The sequence below is a fragment of the Dromiciops gliroides genome, chromosome X, assembly GCF_019393635.1.
Source record: "Dromiciops gliroides isolate mDroGli1 chromosome X, mDroGli1.pri, whole genome shotgun sequence".
Taxonomy (NCBI): domain Eukaryota; kingdom Metazoa; phylum Chordata; class Mammalia; order Microbiotheria; family Microbiotheriidae; genus Dromiciops; species Dromiciops gliroides.
Window position 1 is genome coordinate 12,199,910 of NC_057867.1, and position 20,879 is coordinate 12,220,788.

At 39.1% G+C, this 20,879-nt stretch overlaps 1 protein-coding gene across 3 annotated transcripts in view; it reads left to right on the forward strand.

Moving 5' to 3' along the window:
• The window catches only part of LOC122733707 (casein kinase I-like), a 104,673-nt gene that overhangs the window by 36,073 nt on the left and 47,721 nt on the right, over positions 1-20,879 (forward strand). For 2 of the 3 annotated variants that reach the window (XM_043974327.1, XM_043974326.1), the window contains exon 2: positions 16,453-16,575. The exons of the other annotated variant lie outside the window; for it this stretch is intronic. The gene's annotated coding sequence lies outside the window, so the exon portion shown is untranslated. The remainder of the gene's footprint in view (positions 1-16,452; positions 16,576-20,879) is intronic. 3 annotated transcript variants of the gene reach the window in all.

The following is a 20,879-nucleotide window of genomic DNA, read 5'->3' on the forward strand; positions in this document are numbered from 1 at the left end:
AATTAAACATCACAATAGAAATGTTGAAAATCAAAGAAGAAATTAAAAATTAAAAGCAAAAATTCCATTGAATTATAAATAAAACTATAAGTTGTTTTAATCTAACAAAATGGAAAAACCATTAGCTAACTTGACTTAAAAAGAAAGAAGAAAATTATATTATTAGTATCAAAAATGAAATGATAAATTCACAACCGATTAAGTAGAAATAAAATAAATTATTAGGAATCATTTCACTCAATTATATGTTAATAAAACTAATGATCTAAATGAAAGTGATGAATATTTACAGACACATAAATTAATAGAATAGGAAATAGAGGACTTAAATAATCCTGTGATAGAAAACAAAATAAGCCACAAATGAATGCTCAAATGAAAAGCCACAAAATCTGTTTGGGAAAAAAAAATAGAAAAAGAAGGCATCCCACTAAATTCCTTCACACAAATAACATCTTGATACCTAAACCAGGAAGAGTCAGAACAGAGAAAGAAAACTATAGACTGTGTCCTTAATGAGTGTTGATGCAAACATTTTAAATAAAATATTAAAAAGGAGACTAAAGTAACATATCAACAAAGATTACACACCATGACCAAGTTGGACCCATATCAGGAATGTAGGGCTGGTTCACTAGAAACACTAGGAAACATAGGAATAAACAAAGCTTTCTTTAATATAATAGGTAGTGCCCATCTAAAACCAATCTGTAATGGAGATAACCTTTCCAATAAGATCAAGCAAGGCTACACATTATCACCCTTAATATTCAGTATGATACTAGAAGTGCTAGCTCTATTAATAAGATAAGAAAACAAAATTGAGGGAATAAGCATTGGCAAAGAGGTAACAATTACTTTTTACATATGATAAGGTGGTTTACTTAGAGAAGCTAGAAAAATCACCTAAAAGTTAATTGAAAGAAATTACAAATTAACAACTTCAGCAAAATTGCAGGAAATAAACCCTAACAAAGCATTCGGATTTTTTTATTTGTTTGTTTGTTTTTGTATATTACCAACATAATCCATCAGGGAGACATAGAAAGAGAAATTCCATTTAAAATAACTACAAACAGTATAAAATATTTGAGAGTCTCCCTACCAAGATACATGAGGAAATAAATCAACACAGTTACAGAATATTTCACACAAATAGAGATAGACTTAAATACCTAGGGAAATATTAATTGTTCATGGGTAAGCTGAGTTAACATATATGACAATATATGTTAATAATATTATATAATATATATAATAATATTATATATTAATAATAATATGACAATGCTATCTAAATCAGTATACTTATTCAGTGCCACAATAAACTAATAAATGATTACTTTATAGACTAAGAAAAAGAAAACAACAATTACTCATCTGGAGGAGCAGAAGGTCAAGAATATCAAGAGAATGAAAAAAATGGAAAAGAAGATGATCTAGTAATATCAGATCTCAATACCACAAAACTGTAATCATTAAAACAATTTCATTTTAGCTGAGAAATCTAGAGATTGATCAGTGGAGCAGATTACAAACGCACTGTACAGAAACACATGAGCAAAGTAGCCTATTGTTTGATGAATGCAAAGATCCTAGTGATTGGAGCAAGAATTCACTATTTGACGAAATCTGTAAGGCATAGATCAACTTCTCACACCATATACTGAGTCAAGCTTTATATGTTTATGTGGCTTAGACCTAAAGGATGATGTCATAAGATGTATTGGGGCATGGAAAAAAAAATACATGGCTGATCTGTGGATAGGGGAAGAATTTATGACAAACAAGAGATAGAGAAGCTTATAGGAGGTAAAATGAACAATTTTGATTAAACAAAAGTAAAAAGTGAACATGTAAAACCAACTTAACTAAAATTAGAAGTAGGAAATTGGGGGAAAATCTTTGGATTTTGTTCCTCTGAGAAAAGTCTTATTTCTAAGATTTTTAGGGCACTCATACAAATTTATACTATAAATGGTCAATGCATATGAATAGGCAATTTTTAGGGAAAGAAATGCAGGGTATCAATAATCAGATGAAAAAGTGCTCTAAGTCACTAATAATTAGAGAAATACAAATTAAAACAACCCTGAGGTACCACTTCATGCCCATCGGATTGGCAAAGTTGACCCCTCAGAAAGGTTAAAAGACAAATTTCTTGAGGGGCTTTGAAAAAACAGGTCCATTAATTCAGTTGGTTGTGGCATTTTGAACTGATCCAGCCATTTTGGAAAGCAGCTTGGAACTATGCCACCAAAACTATTAACTTGTATCTACCCTTTCACTCAGTGATACCACTACTAGGTTTATACCCCCAAAGAAATCAGACAGAGAGGTGAAGGACCCATATGTACTACCAAAATCATTTATAGCATCTTTTTTCATGGTGGCAATGAATTGGAAACTGAGGGGATGTCCATCATTTGGGGATTGGCTGAAAAAGTGATGGTTTATGGCTTATTGTGTTGTAAAAAAAATTATGAAAGGATTGGTTTTAGAGAAATCCAGAAAGAAGTGAGCAGAACCAGGAGAAAAATTTAAACAATAACAACAATATTGTAAAGACAAATGATTTTGTAAGACTTGGGAACTCTGATCAACACAATGATCTGTAACAGTTCTAGAGGACTTATAATGAAGTAGATTATCCACTTCCAGCTAGAGAGATGATAGACTTAGTCTAGATTGAGGCATGTCTAAATACATACATACATACATACATACATACATACATACATACATGCATGCATGCACACACATATAGACAATGTGGGAATTTTGTTTGGTTTGACTATGCATGTTTGTAATGGTTTTTGTTTTTATTTTCTCCACGGAAGGATGGTAAGCTGGGAGGGAGAAAATATTGACCTGAAAATTTAAATAGAATTGAACTAAATTTTTTTTTCCACAGGGGATCTAACATTCCAGAGACTTTCCTGTAGATCTTCTAATATTTCATGGGCAACTGTGCAAATATTCATGCTGTCTGTCCATCTGTATCTTTAGACCTAGATAAACAGTCGATTTTCTTATCTGAAAAAATGTTACATATACATACATTCTCTCTCTCTCTCTCTCTCTCTCTCTCTCTCTCTCTCTATATATATATATATATATATATATATATATATATATATGAATGATTAAATCATGGTTTCCAATACTAAACACCATACAATAGACAATAGCCTCCCTTTCCCTAGAAGCTATGTCCTACTTGGTGCAACCCAATGAACATTTCAGTAAAGAGAGAGAAAATTTATTGCAGATAAAACAGCTTTTATCTTTTAACTTCTTTGCTTCTTTATGTCCCCTTATGAACTTCCTTTTGTAGTTTTCTGTGTTTTTGAAATGCTTTATTAGCCATCTTCCATTTTTCTTTGCATATTTTTACTACTCACCAACTTCTCACCAGCCCCTCTTGCAAGAGATAAGTATAGTTATGCAAAAAATTCATAGGTTAGCTATCTGCTTCTATTCAAGAGATCGGAAGCATCTTTTATCTTCAAGCCTTTGAAGTCATGATTGATCATTTTGTTGATCAGAGTTCTTATATCCTTCTATTTTCCTTTCCATTTTTGTAGTCTTTACTCCACATCATTTGGTATCAGCCTTCTAAAGTTTTCTTTGAATCCATCCCGTTTGTCATGTCTTATAAAGCAATAATATTCCATTGCACTTCTGTACCCTGATTTGTTTGGCTCTTGCCCAATTGAAGACATTTATTTTATACTACTTTTTGTTGTTACAATTTTTTAAACAGAAAGATCTTTTCCCTCTGTTTTCAACCTCTTTGGGGGTATATGTGTAGTAGAGGTATTATGGGGTAAAAGGGTATATGTAATTTAGTGATTTAGTGATTTATTTTCAAATAGCTTTATGGAACGACTGGATTAATTCAGAGTTCCATTAATCACGTATTAGTGTGTCCCTCCGAACAGTTGCCATTTTCCTTTTTGCTTATCTGATGTTTTGAGGTAGAACTTCAGAGTAAATTTGTGTCTCTCTTAATATTAGTAATTTGGAATATTTTTCATATGGTTCCTGGTAGCATGTATTTCTTTATTTGAAAACTGCCTGTTCATATTCTTTGACTACATACCTATTACAGAATGGCTCTTATCCTTTTTTGTTTTTATCATTTCTTGGTATGTTGGATATCAAACCTTTATCAGCAAAATTTGCTGCAAATACTTTCCCAAGTAAATGCTTTCCTTCTAATTCCCATTGCAGTGACTTTGCCTTTGCAATTTTTTTTTCATTTTTTTGTAACCAAAACTGTTCGTTTTATTTTCTTTGACTACCTCTATCTTTTCTTTGGGTAAGAACTCTCCCCCCTCCCCATTCATAGTTAGGAAAGGTATCTCTCTTCTGTCATTTGTTTATTATATGATGGGATAAAGGGATGGAAGCCCAAAAGGTAGCAGAGGAAAGAAAGGAGGGAATAGTATAAGATATAACGTTAAGGTCAATCAATAAGACTTTCAAACTTGATATATGACATAAAGGAGAGGAAAGAACGAAGGATTATTATGAGGTTTTGTAGAATGGTGAGTTGAGGAAAGGAATGGGGGAGGAATATATATATTGAATTTGGGGCTGAGTTTGGGGTACTGGCCAGATATGGAGATGAAAATATCCAGTAACAATTAAAATGCAGGGCTTGATCCCTGGCAAGAAAAAAGGAGGACAGATTAAAATTCGTAAGTCATCTGTTTAGCCTTAGGGGAACAACTAATATTTCAAGGGTGGGAGTAGGGGACTTGGAAGGAAGCTGGATAACAATGAGATCAGTTTAGCATTATGGAAACTGGGTAGAGTGAATACAAAGTAAGTGGTGGTCCCTTTATTTCATCAAATTAAACATTTTAAAGTCCCTACTGTGTGTAGCTAGGAGGCACAGGGAAAGAGATTTATATAAAGCTCCATCCATACTCAAATGGTGCTTATAGAGTAGTAGAAGGCTAAAACCCCCCCAAAGATAACTATAATGCAAAAAATACACGATGAATTCATCAGAGAGCTGGAAAGTAGAGTGTTATGGGAGTTTCTAGACAGAAAGGTTGTTACCAACTGAAGTTATAAGGAGTGACATTTGAGTATGTGAAGTATGGATCACAATTGAGTAGGCAAAGAAGGCTTCTTAGGCTTAAGAAATGGAGCTGAGAACATACGAGGACAGGGTGTATTTGAGAACAGAATAGTTAAGTTTTACTGGAGTGGAGATAAGGCTAGAAATGGAGGGAGGTGACATGATTTTTGAGGGTCTTCAATTCCAGACAATTGTATACATGCTTGATTTTGAAGGCACCAAGGAGCAGTTCAGTTTTTTGAGCAGAGGAGAGACAAGTCTAGATCAACACAGAAGGAAGATTCTTTGGACAGTGATGTAAAGAGTAAATTAGAGTGAGAAGGTCACAGAGGAGTCCAGGCAGGTGATCATTTTGTACTGGGAATAAGAAAGGAATGGATGGGAGCAATATTGCTGATGCAAAATCAACAGGACTTTCCTGTCTGTGAAGAGGCCTAAAAGGTGAAGAAGAAGAAAGAGTAAAAGCTGTATGGTGTAGTGGAAAGAACATTGGATCTAGAGTCAGAAGACCTGGGTTCTATTATTGCCTGTGGGACACTGGGTAAGTCATTTAGCCCCATTGGGCTTCACTTTCCTCATGTGCAAAATCAGGAGGTTGGACAAGATGGCTTCTGAAGTCCGTTGTGATTCTTGATCCTGTAACCCAAGGTTATGAACATGAGACGCTGGAAGAAAGGATGGATACATGGATGAGAGGGGATGAGAGAGTCAGAAGGATATTGTTAGGAACTTACTGAGAGAAGGGAAGGCTTTTTCAAGCACTGTGGGGAGTGGTGGGAAGTCAAGAGGGAATGAATGAAATGATTGCCATGAAGTACTAAGGGTCCAGATGGGAGTGGGTGGGGAATGGCTTTCTTTGGTGAAGACTATAAAACTTGTCCTGACGTTACAGAAACCACTATGTACATTTTCCCCCCTAGATTGTTGTAGATGCTGCTTCCTTTTTTGTTATCGTGATTGGTCTTAGTTTGGGGTTTGGCTGAGATATTTAATCCTCTTTAGCATCACAATTCCTTGTGCCAAAAATAAAAATAAAAAAGGAAAGAATCCTACCACCAGTCATGAAATTACCTCATCCTTCTGACAAAAAGATTTTTCTCTGGGTCATGCCCAGATGTTATAGTATCTTTCAATTTATTTTTTAGTAACTGTTTCTTGGCACATCTCTGTAGACTCAGCCCATGCCAGATGGGATCACAGTCCCCAGCTGCTGGTCCTAGCTAAGTTTTCTAGGACTTCATCACCACTTTTGGATTTTGGAATGAAGTCTTGCAGTGATTTGAATTTGGGTGTCTTTTTCCTTCATTATGCTGATATCTATTAAGTTGTCAAAATAGCTCTGTATTAGATACCTTATATTACCTGTATCTGGACCTATTTTGGGACCCGTTTGAAGCGTCACTGCTTTTGAAACACCGACTTACACTCCTAGATTAGATTTTGGCAATGTTTTATATGCCAGATCCCCTCATCCTTAAAGAGAAAATTATAGCTAGACTGGGAAACTACTACTGAACAAGTTCTAGATTCAGGGACAGCATTCATTTCCATTGTGCTATAGTAATTTCACTGGCAACTACACTGATCTCAGATGGCTTGTCCTGACATACAGACAGAAAGCTTGAGATTACCTCATCTTCTCCATGAACCAAAGCATATTGAAAACTTTGTGTTCAGAAGACATGTCTCTTCAAGTACTGAAATGATCTGTGATCTCATAAATCCAGGCCTTCTCTTCAGTTATTTGGATCACAACGCATCCATGTTTGTCCATCCTGTGTACCCCCTAAGTCCATCACAGTTCCAGTCAGTGTGCTGAGGACATCCTTCACTTTGTGCTGATATTACGAGACTGACTTTGGAACACATAAACAGTAGATGGAGTGCTGGGCCTGGTGTCAGGGAGACTTGAGTTCAAATCTGGACTCAGATATGCACTAGCTGTGTGACCCCAGGCAAACAAATTAACCTGTTTAACCTCAGTTTCCTCAACTGTAAAATGGGGATGCTAAAACACCAACACCTAGCTTTCAGGGTTGTCATGAGGATTAAATGGTGCTTAGAACAGTGCCTGGCACATTATAGGTACTTAATGAATGCTTATTTCCTTCCCTCACTAGTTATCCCTTGCTGTCAACACATGTCCACTCCACCTCTTTAGCCCTCATATATTTATTTGATAGCACCTTTCACACCAGTCTCCCATTATAACTCTTCGAAATGTGTTACGATGTGTTAGAGGATTAATATCTACCAAGGTTCTCCCCCACCTTTCCCGCCCTCCCCACACATGGTTTAGGCTAGATTTTCCCTAGCTGTGCCTCCTTTGACGCAGCTTTGGTGGCTTCTGACTATGTTAACATTACTTCTTTGTCACATAGGGGCATCAAAGTTCCCACCCACATAGGGTCAGGGCCCTTCAGACTTGGTAGATGGCAGAAGACCATGAGAGTCACCATTCCCTGCCCTGCTGATGAGATGTGTTTCCATTTGTACATTAGGAAGGCTGAGTCAGCCCCAGATAAGTGCTATTGTACATCCTTGCTATGTTAGGATTAAGTAAGCCTTTTGTCAGCTCTTCAGTGAACTATGGGGACTTCATTTGGACCCAGCACTGAACCTGAAATAATAGAGTTCTGGTGTCAGGCCTGCCCCTGACATTTGGCATAATGAATCTGGGTCAAGATGGTCTCTGTTTGCCCATCCTGGGTGCAGATCATTGGGCTAGCTAGGGCACCTTGGCACCCTGTGGCCAGGGCCTATTTCATGGTGTATGGGGAGCCTTCTCAATGGAGTAGAATGGTAAGCTCAGTGGGTGCTGGATGAAGCTGCCAGGGGGATAAAGAAACTGCCAAGTACAGCATTCCCTACTGGCTGTTGTTCATCCAGCCAGCATAATAAGACCGACATAAGCTGGCCCAGTGCATTGAAAAGCTTGAGCCCGAGCTCTTGGCTTTTAAACACTGCAGTGAAGGTGAGAGGCAGCCACTGGAGCTGCGAAGAGCTCAATGAAGAGATCTCTTGTGATGGATGGGGACCAGTGGGCCACAGCTATAAATCCATGGGACTGAGAAGAGAAATATGGTCTCTGACCTAGAGGTTTAGCTTCATCTTGCCGAGATCAGAGCCATGAGCCAGAGGAATGGGAGCAGAAGTGAGGAAGAGATTTGGGAACTCCCGTCAGTGGTTTAAAAAGAGAAGTCCCATACTTAATCTCTGCTCCGTAGGCTTTTACCACCAAGGAAGTATGGAGTTTGCAAGAGAAGCTTACACAGAAACCTAATAAATCACTGAAGCACTGATGTCTGAGGGGTGTGGTCTAAATTCCTTCATTGTTGAGACTCAGCAACCATGTTAAATAGACTTAGGGAGCCCTTGGAGGATTTACTCTTATAGAGTCAGTTAAAACAATTAGAGGCTCCAGGTGGGGACCACCCTTTCTCTCTTTTTAGGTAGGCGAGGTGGGGAGTTCTTTGCACCTGGTCCCATAAAGATGAATTTCTGTTTTACCTGGCTCTACAAGAGGCATTTGTAAGAGAAAGGATAAAATTCCTAAAGAAAATGAGTTTGATAGATTGGAACTCTGGCTACTGCTCCCCCACCCCACCTGTGGCCTGCCACCTGCTGTGATCAGCCTGCCTGGGAAAGAGGAGGGCATTAGGTGAAGCCCCAACAGAATGGCTGACTCCAGACTTTAGGTATGGGTCTCCCCTGCCATACAGATGTGTGCTGATCAACTGGTGACATTTGAGGAAGAGATTGGGACATCTGTGATGATCAGATACCGATCTCAATGTAAATAGGCACTTTGGATTGGGTGAGGGTCACAGAGGGCAGGTGGCAAAGACACCTTGTCCAGGGGAGAGCTTTGGGTGTAGCTTCTGAAATGTAGGGCTTATGAGAAAGTAATGGATGGCCAGCTGAGGGAGTGTTAGTAAAACTATAAGAGAAAATCAGCCCCAGGACAATAGAGGCCCTTCAGCCCTACTCAAGCCTCAAGTAGCCTTTAAAATAATGGGGTCAAAAGGATCTCTGTCAGCACATATTGACTTTGAAAACTACACGTTAACATTATCTATGTTGTATTGTATTTTTATTTATTTTGTTAAATATGTCCCAATTACATTTTAATCTAGTTGACATCTGTGTCCTAAAACATCTACTCCATTTGGATCATTCAGGAAAAGTTACAAAGAGCCAGACCTTCAAGGAAATAAGTATCATGGGCTCTTGAGAGTTTGTATCTGTGTTGGCCTTTTTATCAATCTCTGTGTAGGTTTCCGTGGGTAAGGCCAAAAGGAAACCTTTGTAGTTGCCTGAATCATCAGTTCAGGTCCATAGGGGAGTGAAAAATATTTCTACTCTACTGATGTAAATGAAGGAAGTTGGAGTTCGTTGTTATACAATCTCCCCTTATACTAATTCCACCTTGCCTGTAAGGAAGGCAGCTGGCACCTGGCAGGCAGCTTGTGGCCAAGTCTATGGAGCTGAACAAAGTCACTGTGCCCACCACTCCATTTGGTTCTGATCTTGTCAGCATTGCAGTCCAGGTAGTCCAGGCCTGGGGCAGTAACGTGGGGTTGCTGTCCTCACCAGTGCTTTCTGCTCTGTTTCTGTGACTGCAATTGCTTGGCAGTAGTTGGTTTTCACTGTTCTTCCCCGGGGATTATCTGACCCATCTCTCCTACTTTCCGATTAGAGTGACTAGAGTCCTGAAAGAAGTCTCTCTTCCTGAGGACAGAAATGTACACTGTGTCTTCATTGAAGACATCACGGTGACTGTGTCAGATAAGACCATGGCACTACATCAGAGGGTGACTCAGAGGAGGGTCAAGGGGTCCTTTACAGGCTGTGCAGACATAGATACTGTCCTTTGCTTGGTGGGCCTATATATCCCTCCTTGGAGGAACTCGCTTTGCCTCCCATCTTTCCTCCTATCTGGTGTGCCTGACTCCTTGGCTCCTGGAGCCCTCCCTACTAGGCCTTGCCCTTGCTTCCCAGCGGTGTACAGCACAGCAGACTCCTCATTTCTCGCTGTTGCTTCTGCATTGTAAACACACGGTGTGCTTTGTTGCTTCCAAGAGCGTTCAGCATAGTTTTACAGTGGTTTCCTGTCCTCATTGTTCTGGAGAGGCAGTGGAATAGAGTGGCTAAGAGTCCTGGACATGGCATCAAATGAGATAACATATAAAGGGTTTGCAGACCTTCCAGGGCTTTAGAAATGTCCATTATTATTCATGTGGTGCAGCTGAAAAAGTGCTGAATTGGGGGTCAGAGGCACCGAGTTCAAATCTCTTGCCTGTGTGACCTCAGGCAAATCTGCAACTCTCTGAGCCCCAGCCTCCCCATCTGTAAAATTAAGTAGGCAGTTGGAATAGGTCACGCTACACATTGATGATTTCATGAGCCTCTTAGAGGCCTGGCTTTAGCTTGCTACTCAACGACTGCTTTAGGGTCTTGCCGTTTGTTGTGTTTCAAATAATCACTTCAGTAGACTTAGGTGGAAGCAAGGTTCACTTCAGTGCTTGCGAAAGAGTCCGATATCATCTTGGACTGTCCTTCCATCCCCTCTCCTCCCATAATCCTCCATGCCAGCCATAGCTGATGTAGCATGCATCCTGCTTAATCCCTTTGACCTGATGCCACCTAATTATTGCTTTTACATCCTATTTATTATTTATTATTGCTATTACTTATCTCTATTATGCCCTACCAACGCTCCCACTGCTTGCCTGTACACGTAAGTTTTGGACAACAGCTTAGGTTTTTCAGGGGCCACCAAGACCTGCTCCCTCAGGGAGGAAAATAAAAGGGAAGAATGGAAGGTTGCTAGGATCCCAGGTCCCATCTCAGTTCCTATTGTCATTTTTGTGCAGAGTACCACAGCTAAGAGGTGGCATCCAACCTCTCTGCCCACTAGGAGTGTGGCATTTGGAAAAAACTTGGGTTTGAATCCTGCCTCTGGCACTGTCTTTTGGGTAACAGGTGTTGTGGGAAGGGCCGTGGACCATGTGGTCTTTGCAGATGTGCGCGCACACACACACACACACACACACACACACACACGCACGCACACGCACACACACACATGCACACACACACGCACACGCACACACACACATGCACACACACACAAAACTACTTCTATTATAAGCCTCATCTATGACTGTGGAGGACAGCAGTTCCTGTTAACTTAATCACACCCTGGAAGCTGGTATGGAATGTTCGGTCCATGGGGACCATGAGGCAAATATTTCTCGTGGCAGGAATTCCTAAGGATCTGCACCTGTTGGGGTTGGCCCCTGCAACTCCAGAAGGAGCCTAGACTATAAAGAACTGAAAAGATGATCTACCATGGACCAAAGGGTTGAATGAAAACTTTGCTGACACTGTCTTCAGTGAGAATTCCCTGAAGCAAGGAAGCTGTAGGATGAGATAATTGAGGGGAGGACTCAGTGAGCCCTGCCCCTATCCCACCATGATGACAGCTTTTAGCACTGAAATAGAATTTCTAAGTGGGTGGGCATGTGTGTGCACTCCAGTTAGCCAATTACAATTCCCAAATCCTTCCAGATTGACTTAGCAGGCCATGTGGTACGAGTTGATCACTGGAATGGCTTTTCATCAGATCCTTCAGATCTTGGCAGTAGTTAACCCAGCAAGGTGCTACACTGTCTCTCTACCTTCTGAAGTACACATTGGCCTTCTTGATTCATTTTTCATTACAAAGTGTTCAATTGAATTATTTTACAGCTTTCAGATCTGAAAAATGAATCCTATCATCTTGTAGCTGGAAGGGGCTTCAGTAACTAACAAGTCTAGCCTACACCTACACAAGAGTCCCCTCTCCTGAACTCCCCCAAAGTGGGCCTTTACTTGAAATCCTCAAGTGAGGGAGGAGGACACCATTTCCTGAAGCAGCCCATTTCTTTTGCAGATGTGATCAGAGTTAGGAAGTGTGTTTTTATATAACCAGCCTAAAACTGCCTCTTTCCAAGTTCTATCAATTATTCCTGGTTTGGTCCAAACTAAACTTGTCCCCAAATTTTCCCTTCTTTGAGCTAGATCTAACCTCAGCCTCCTTCAGCCCTATCAATCCATTAGCCATGGAGATAAGGGGAGGGGGGGGACAGACTAAGACCACACATTATATTCTGTGTCAGATAAAAGAAAATAGGGGGGTTATTGGGGTTCTGGAGAGGGAGGGATACTTGTACCCTCATAGGATGACATGTACATTTTTATTTTTATGCTGCAGAGTTTCTATATCTAAATATCCCTCTCTTTCTTTCTTATGTAGGAAATAGAAGTAGTTGTTGAAGTGCTGATGCCACTGAGTTTGAAAAGCAAGGAGACCAAAAAATCATTCTTTTCTCACATGTAAATTAGTAATGACCAATTGAAAATTGCATTTCTTGAGTCTTGGTTTTTTCCCCATCCCAGTTTGAATACATCATCATGCAATATGGAAATTCAGTAACAATCTACAGAGGTCTCCTGGGAGAAATTGGTATAGCATATTTCTGAAAGAGTTGTATTTTGTTGTAAATGTTGGTTCTTTATACACGGCCCACCATATGTTGCCAAAATGTGTTAGCTCCCAAGATACTTGTATGTACCTCTAGGGTAGGAGCTGCCATATTTTTAAGGTAGTTTTGCCTATTTTTAGTGTTCGTTTCTTTTTAGATTCAGATTTTTGAGGATTTTATATGCATATGTGTGATTCGAGGCAATATTTATGTAGCACCTATATTTTTCAGATGAATATCCACAGGGCTGAAATCTAAGCTTCAACTTTTATTTTTGCCTACTAGATCACTATATACAGAATATAATTCTTTATAAAATTTGGGAATCTGAATGTCTTTTGCTGCTTTTTGGACCCATCATCATGTTCTCATCCATGTTCTCCTCTACTTTTCTGGTGGGCTGTCAGATAAGCTTTTAGAACAGTCTGCCCTGAATATTAACTTCAGTATTAATAAACTCCAATAAAATAAGTTTATTAACTTCATACATAGTCCTCTTGCCATGGAGGATAGGATAAAGTCCCCAAATCTCAACTAGAGAGGTTCAGTTAGGGGGAAAAGCATTGGCTTTGGAATCTGGAGATCTGAGTGTGACTCCTGGCTCTGCAACTTACTGCGTCTACAACCTGGAGTCAGTAACTTAACCTGTGTGGGCCTTAGTCTCCTTATTTGTTGACTTGAGAGTGTTGGATTAGATGAGCTCTTAAGTCCCTTCCAACTGGAAATCTGTGAACAATTCATTAAAATAATCTTCTTCAGCAGACTGTTGAGGGTTAGAACCTGGTACACTAGTTGATGGTTTCTGTTCCATTCTTCTCATTAGTTAAACAAACCATTTACTAATTCTTACTACGTGTCCACTAGGGGCTGAGAATCCTCTTCCTTCTTGACCTCTCTGTAGCCTTTGACACTGTCCATCGCCCTCTTTTCATTGATACTGTTTTTTTCTAAGTTTTTATGACACTGCTTTCTTCTGGTTCTAGTCCTACCTGGTGGACATCTCCTTTTCAGTATCCTTTACAGGATCTTTATCCAGCTCATGTCTGTCAATTGTGGGTGTCCCTCAAAGCTCTGTCCTGGGCCTTCTCATCTTATTCTGCTATGCTATTTAACTTGATGATCTCATCAGTTCCTATGAATTCAATTAACATCTCTATACAGATGATTCTCAGATCTCTCTATCCAGCTCTGAACTCTTTTCTGACCTTCAGTCTCACATCTCCAATTGCATATTAGAAATCTCGAATTGGATATTCCATAGACACCTTAAACTTAATATGTCCAAAACTGAACTCATTATCTTTCCCCCAAACCCTTCTTTTCCCTAATTTCCCTATTACTGTCAAGAGTACCACCATCCTCCCAGGCACCCATGGCCATAACCTAGTTGTCCTCAGCTTATCACTCTCTCTTCCCCCTCCCCCCATTTACAATCTGTTGTCAAGTCTTATCTTTTTCCTTCACAACATCCCTCATATATACCCCTTTCTCTCCTCTGACACTGCTACCATTCTGGTGTAGTCCCTGATCACCTCATGCCTGGACTGTTGTAAGAGTCTTCTATTGGCTCCTGTCTGAAGTCTCTTCCTGGCGCAGTTCATCGTCAACTCACCTATCAAATTGTTCTTCTGTAAGCTCAGGTATGATCATGCCATCCCTTCCCATTATCTTCATGATCAAAGATAAAATCCTCTAGCTTTCAAAGCATTTCATATTCTGGCCCCTTTTTACCTGTCCTAATCTTCTTAGACCTTACTCCCCTTCATGTATTCTGTCTGCTTTGCTGTTTCCTTGTACAAGACACTCCACTCCACTGGGAAAAACCCTTTTTTTTCTCTCTCTCTCTCCCTCTCTCTCCCTCTTTCTGTGTCTCTCTGTCTCTCTCCCCCCTTCTCCCCTCTCATCTTTCCAGCTTCCCTTATTTCCTTCAAGTCTCAGCTAAAGTCCTATCTAATTCAGGAAGTCTTTCAGAGTCCTCCTTAATCTTACTGTCTTCCCTCCGAGATTATTACCAGTTCATCCTGTGTCTACCTTATTTGAACATAAGTGTTTGCATTTTGTTCTTCCCTATTAAATTGTGAGTTCCTTGAGAACCCAGGCCTATTTTATCCTCAGCGCTTAGGACAGTACTTGAAAAAGAGTAGGTGCTTAACAAATGCTTGTTTACTGAGTAAGTCTACAAAGACAGTAAAAGGCCCTGCTCTCAAGCAGCTTGTTATCTCTGAAGGGAAACTATAAACATAAATGACTAAAATCTCTAAAGCTCATCTAGTCCAACATCCTCAATTTTATAAACAAGGAACCCGAGGCCCAGAGTTGTTAAGTGACTTTCCCGATGTCACACCACTACTAAGGGGCAGAGCTAGGAGGAAAACCCAGATCTTTGGAGTCCAAAGTCAGTGCTCTTTTGATTTTGCCCCTCAGAGTGGTTTGGGGGTGAAAGTTATGATTTTAACATTTTGTTAGTGAAGGCTTTAGGACCTTATCCTAACTTCGTGGTAGGAAGACTAGGTAGGACATTAATGAACATCTATGTTATTCAGAATATACTGTCCTAAAAGTTTATCTGAGAGTCTTTTAAGGAGAAGAGAATGTGAATGAGAGAATAAAAATGGATTCAAATAGCAGCAGCAGCAGGCAAAATGATTGACAGAAGGGTACACTAACAACTGGAGGAATCAGAAAAGGAAAAAATGTTACGGGGATGACAGCTGAACTGAGCCTTTCATGGAATTAGGGATTCCAATAGGCAGAGTGAGGAAGGGGACTGTTCCAGAGACAAGATGGCGTGTTGTGGATACACAATAGCAAGAAGTCCAATTTGGCTGAGGGCCTCCATCTGCCCTGTTATAGAGGGCTCCTGGTTGAGGAAGCCCCCAGCATTGGCCTGTGCTTTCTCTGCAGTTTATACTCTTAGCTGTCTGAAGCTCTGAGAGGGGAAGTGACTTGTCCAGTGTTACCCAGCCAGGATGCATCCAGGCAGCTGTCCACTCTACACTGCATGGGGCCTCTGTAGTATTATTATTATTATTATAATTATTATCATTATCATGATCATTATTGTTGTTGTTGTTGTTGTTGTTACTGTTGTTGTCATTCTCATTATGTGACCCTACCTCTTCTGTACCAGTGGCTCCCCTCCCAACTCCTTAGGACAGGCTCCATCTCTTCTGGATACCCTGTCTCAATCTCCCTGAAAACCCAAGCTTGAGCCCTCCACGAGAGCACGGACTACGCTGTCACACCTTGTCTCACTATTTCAAATGGCAATAGTTTTCCTTTGCCATAACGCATTTCCCAGCTTTTGATTTCCACGAGGTAAGCAGCAACCACGATTATAAAGAATGCACTTTCTTGTCAGGGTCAAGCAACTTAGCAAGATTGAGTCCGATGGCCAATTGATAAAACTGGTCTTTTTTAAAGGACCATGTGTTAAACAAACTACTTTAGAGGAGAAGCCAAGTGCTTGTAAAAGGTAAGGACACTGGCTTGTATTCCATCTGCACCACTGTAAATGCTGTCCCTTTGTGATTCATCCCTCTGTAGCATCAGTGCTGCTTGGACCTTTGGCACTGGGGCAAGCTCATTTCTGTCTTGAATACATGTGGCTCCCTAGGGAAGGGGCCTTGTGTGAAGAGTCTCCCATCTTGCACTCTGGAGCCCTTTCCTACTTCTCACCTCCATGGAAATAGTGCAGAATCCATAATAACACAGTGCTCTGCACAGAGTGGCCATGTGGGCTGTGTTGACTAGCTGGAAAAGAGAACCCTAGGATTAGAGTTGGAAGGGACTTTAGGGGTTATTTAGTTAAACCCCTTCCTTTTCCAGATAAGGAAACCGAAGCCGGGAGAGGTGAAGTGACCGTATCAACAGGAAGTGGCAGAGCCGTGACTTGAACCCAGGTCCGACGACTCCAAATACAGAGAGTATTCTTTCTACCACACCGCTGAGGTACTGTCTCAAGTCCTTGCCTCTTTTCTCTCTACTGTTTGTCATTTTGGAGGTACTATAATCCTAGGTCAGACATATATGCTCAGAGGCCATCTGGTCTACCTTGTCCCACAACAAGAATCTTCTTTATACTCCCCCTACCCAAGTCATTCAGGCTCTTCTTGAAGATCTCCATTGATGGGGAAGTCATGACCTCCTCCTGAGATAGCTCTTTCCACATGGTGACAGCTCTCATCGTTATCAAGGTTTTCCTTTATATCAATCTAAAATTCAATTCTCACCAACTTCCACCTATTGATCCTAGTTCTGAGACCAAGCAAGACAAATCTTTCTTCCACATGTCAGTTCTTCAAAGGTCTGTTAACAGTAGCCCCTCACAAGTCTTCTCTTCTTTAGGCTAATGTCCTCCAGGTCTTTCACCCAGTACTCAGAGACTGTGGTTTCTTTGAGTTGATGACTCCTGAAACTTCATCTCCAACCCCAGCCACTCTTCCAAGCTCCAGTTCCAATGGCCTCCTGGACATCTTTGCTCAGATGTGCCACTGACCCCTGAAACTCATCATGTGTAGATCCAAACTCATCCACTTTCACCCCCAGACTAGTTTGAAGAACTAGAGCTTTTTCATAATGATGACATCATTCTCCCAGTTACCCACATGTGAAAGATCTGTCATCCTTGAGGCCTTCCCCTACCTCAGCTGTCACATCCACATAGTCACAAAGCACTATTCCTTCTTCATGCATACATCCTTCCCTTTCCAGTTCATACTGTTATCCCACTCAGACTTCATTCCAAGTCTATAGCAAGAGCTCCCCAACTGGCAGGCCTTTATAATATAGCAAAGACATTTCGAGAGCACATTATGGTTGGCCCCCTCTACTCTAGGCCCCGACTAATTTTCTAACCCTTTCTTCCCTAAGTAAGGCATTATGAAAGAGAAAGAGTTCCAAAACCAGAAAGACCTGCAAGCTTATCAACTCTGCAAATCATATAAAGCTATCAACAATATCTAATCTGATAGATAAAATTGTTAATATTCAAAATCTCCCTCGACAGCTTGGAATTAATGGGGTGAGAGTGAGCATGCTATAGTAGAAAGGACAATGGATTTTGAGTCAGAGGACCTGATTTCAAATCCTAGCTTTTACTTATTACTTTTGTGACTTAAATAATTTCATTTTACTGGACCTCATTTTCTTTTTTTTTTTGAAAAATTTTTCTATTTTATTTTTTCCAATTAAATGTAATAACAATTGTTGAAAAATATTTTATTTTTATTTTTCCAATTACATATAAAACACATTTTAACATTTAAAAAAAATTTGAGTTCTAATTCTTTTCTTCTTTCTCTCCCCTGTCCCCTTGTTGAAAAGGAACCCTTTGACATAGATTATACATGTGCAGTCATGTAAAACATATTTCCATATTAGGATTGTTGCAAAAGAAAATACAGAATCCCCCCCAAAAAAAAACCAACATGAAAAATAACTATACTTCAATCTATATTCAGACTCTGTCACTTCCTTTTCTGGATGTGATAGCATTTTTCATCCTAAGTCCTTTGGAATTGTCTTGAATCATTTCATTGCTGAGAATAGATAAGTCATTCACAGTTGATCATCATACAATATTGCCATTACTGTGTATACTTTTCCTGGTTCATATAAGTCTTTCCAAGTTTTTCTGAAAGCATCCTACATGCCATTTCTTACAGCACAATAGTATTCCACCACAATCCTATCACACAACTTGTTTAGCCATTCTCCACTTGATGGGTATCCTCTGTTTCCAATTCATTGCTACCATAAGAAGTGTTGATATAATTTTTTTGTACATATAGGTCCTTTTTTCTTTGATCTCTTTGGAGTACAGAACTAGTAGTGGTATTGTCATTTTCCTTTTGTCATATACAATTTGATAAGTGTGAGGTGATACCTTATTCAGTCATTTAGAGCATTTTTTCATATGACTATATATAGCTTTGATTTCTTCTGAAAACTGCCTTTATATGCTTTGATCATTTATCAGTTGGGGAATGACTCACATTCTTATACATTTGACTCAATTCTCTATATTTTTGAGAAAAGAGGGTTTTATCAGAGGAACTTGCTGTAAGAATCCCCCCCCCAGTTTCTTGCTCTCCTTCTATTATTGATTGCATTAATTTTGTTTGTGCAAGACCTTTTAAATTTATTGTAATCAAAATAATTTATCTTATCCATATCTTATTTGATCATAAATTCTTTATGTATCTATTAATCTGACAGGTAAAACATTCCATGTTCCATTAATTAGCTTAAGATCTCACCCTTTACGTCTAAATCATGTACCCATTTTGACCATATCTTGATATATTGTTTGAGGTGTTTATCTATGCTTGTTTCTGCAAAACTGCTTTCTGGTTTTCTCATAAATTTTTGTCAAATAGTGAGTTCTTGTCCCAAAGGCTTGAATCTTTGCGTTTATCAGACACTAGATTACTATGCTCATCCACTACTGTGTTTATATAGTTCCTGGGTTTGTCTTGGCAGGTAGACTCCCAAGATTTTTATATTGTATAAAATTATTTTAAATTCAATTTCTCTTTCTATCTCTTCCTGCTAGCCTTTATTGGTAATGCATAGAAATGCTGATGATTTATGTGAGTTTATTTTATATCCTGCAACTTTGCTAAAGTTAATTATTTTAACTAGTTTTTAGTTTATTCTCTTGGATTCTCTAAGTATACCATCATATCTACTAAGAGTGATAGTTTTGTTTGCTTATTGCCTATTCTATTCCTTTAGTTTTTTTCTTCTGTTACTGCTATTGCTAGCATTTCTAGTACAATATTGAATAATAGTGGTGACAATGGGCATCCTCACTTCACCCCTTGTCTTATTGGAAAGGCTACTAGCTTATCCCTATTATAGATAATCCTTGCTGATGGTTTTAGACGCAACTTATTCTTTTCAGGAAAGATCCGTTTATTCATATACTCTCTAGTGTTTTAATAGGAATGGGTACTATATTTTCTCAATAGCTTTTTTCTGCATCTGTTCAAATAAACTTATACTTTTGTTGCTTTTGTTAATCATATGGTTAGTTATGCTGATACTTTCCCTAATATTAAACCATCCTTGTCTTCCTGCTATAAATTCTCCCTGGTTATAGTATACAATATTTCTGATATTTGCTAGTGTTTTATTTAAAATTTTTGTATCAATATTCATTTAGGAAAATTGGGCTATAGTTTTCTTTAATCTATGCTTCCATGGCCCTTTATTTAATGTAATTTTATTGCATTATAGTCTGAAAAGTATACATTTAATATTTCTGATTTTCTGCATTTGCTTATGAGGTTTTTATATACATGGGCAATTTTGTGTAGGTGCCACATACCACTATTCCCATCCAATTTTCTCCAGATGTCTAGTGTATATAATTTTATTAAAATTTTATTTATCTTTTTAATTTCTTTCTTGTTTTATTTTGTAGTTAGATTTATCTATTTCTGAGAGGGAAAAGTTGATTTCCCCACTAGTATATTTTTACTGTCTATTTCCTCCTGTAGCTCATTTAACTTTTCTGTTAAGAATTTGGAAAAGATACCATTTGGTTCATATATGTTTTGGTATTGACATTACTTCATTGTCTATGGTACATTTTAGCAAAATGTAGTTTCCCTGATTATCACTTTTAATTAGATTTTTGCTTTTGCTTTGTCTGAAGTCAGTATTGCTTCCCCTGCTTGTTTACTTCATCTGAAGCATAATTGATTCTTTCTCAGCCCCTTCTTTTTACTCGATGTGTGTCTCTCTATTTCAAGTCTGTTTCTTGTACACAACATATTGTTGGATTCAAGTTTTTAATCTATTCTGCTATCAACTTCATTTTATGGATGAGTTTATCCTCTTCATATTCACAGTTATGATTACTGTGTATTTTCCTCCATCCTATTTCCCCTATTTATCCTTCTCTTTTTCTTATTTACCCTGTCCCTCCTCAAAAGTCTGTTTTCCTTCTGACCATCACCTAGCCCAATTGTCCCTGTATTCTATCAGCCCCCCTCCTTCTCTTATCTTCCTTCCCTCCTATACTTCCTTGTAGGGTAAGATAGATTTCTGTACCCAAATGAATGGTATCTTTTCCCCTCTTTGAGCCAATTCCAATGAGAGTAAAGTTCAAACATTGCCTCCCACCTCGACCTTACCCTCCAGTATAAAAGTTTGTGCCTCTTTTATGTTAAATAATTGTTCCTATTCTACCTTTCTCTTACCCCTTCTCCTAGTTCATACCTCTTTTTCACCCTTTTATTTCTTGA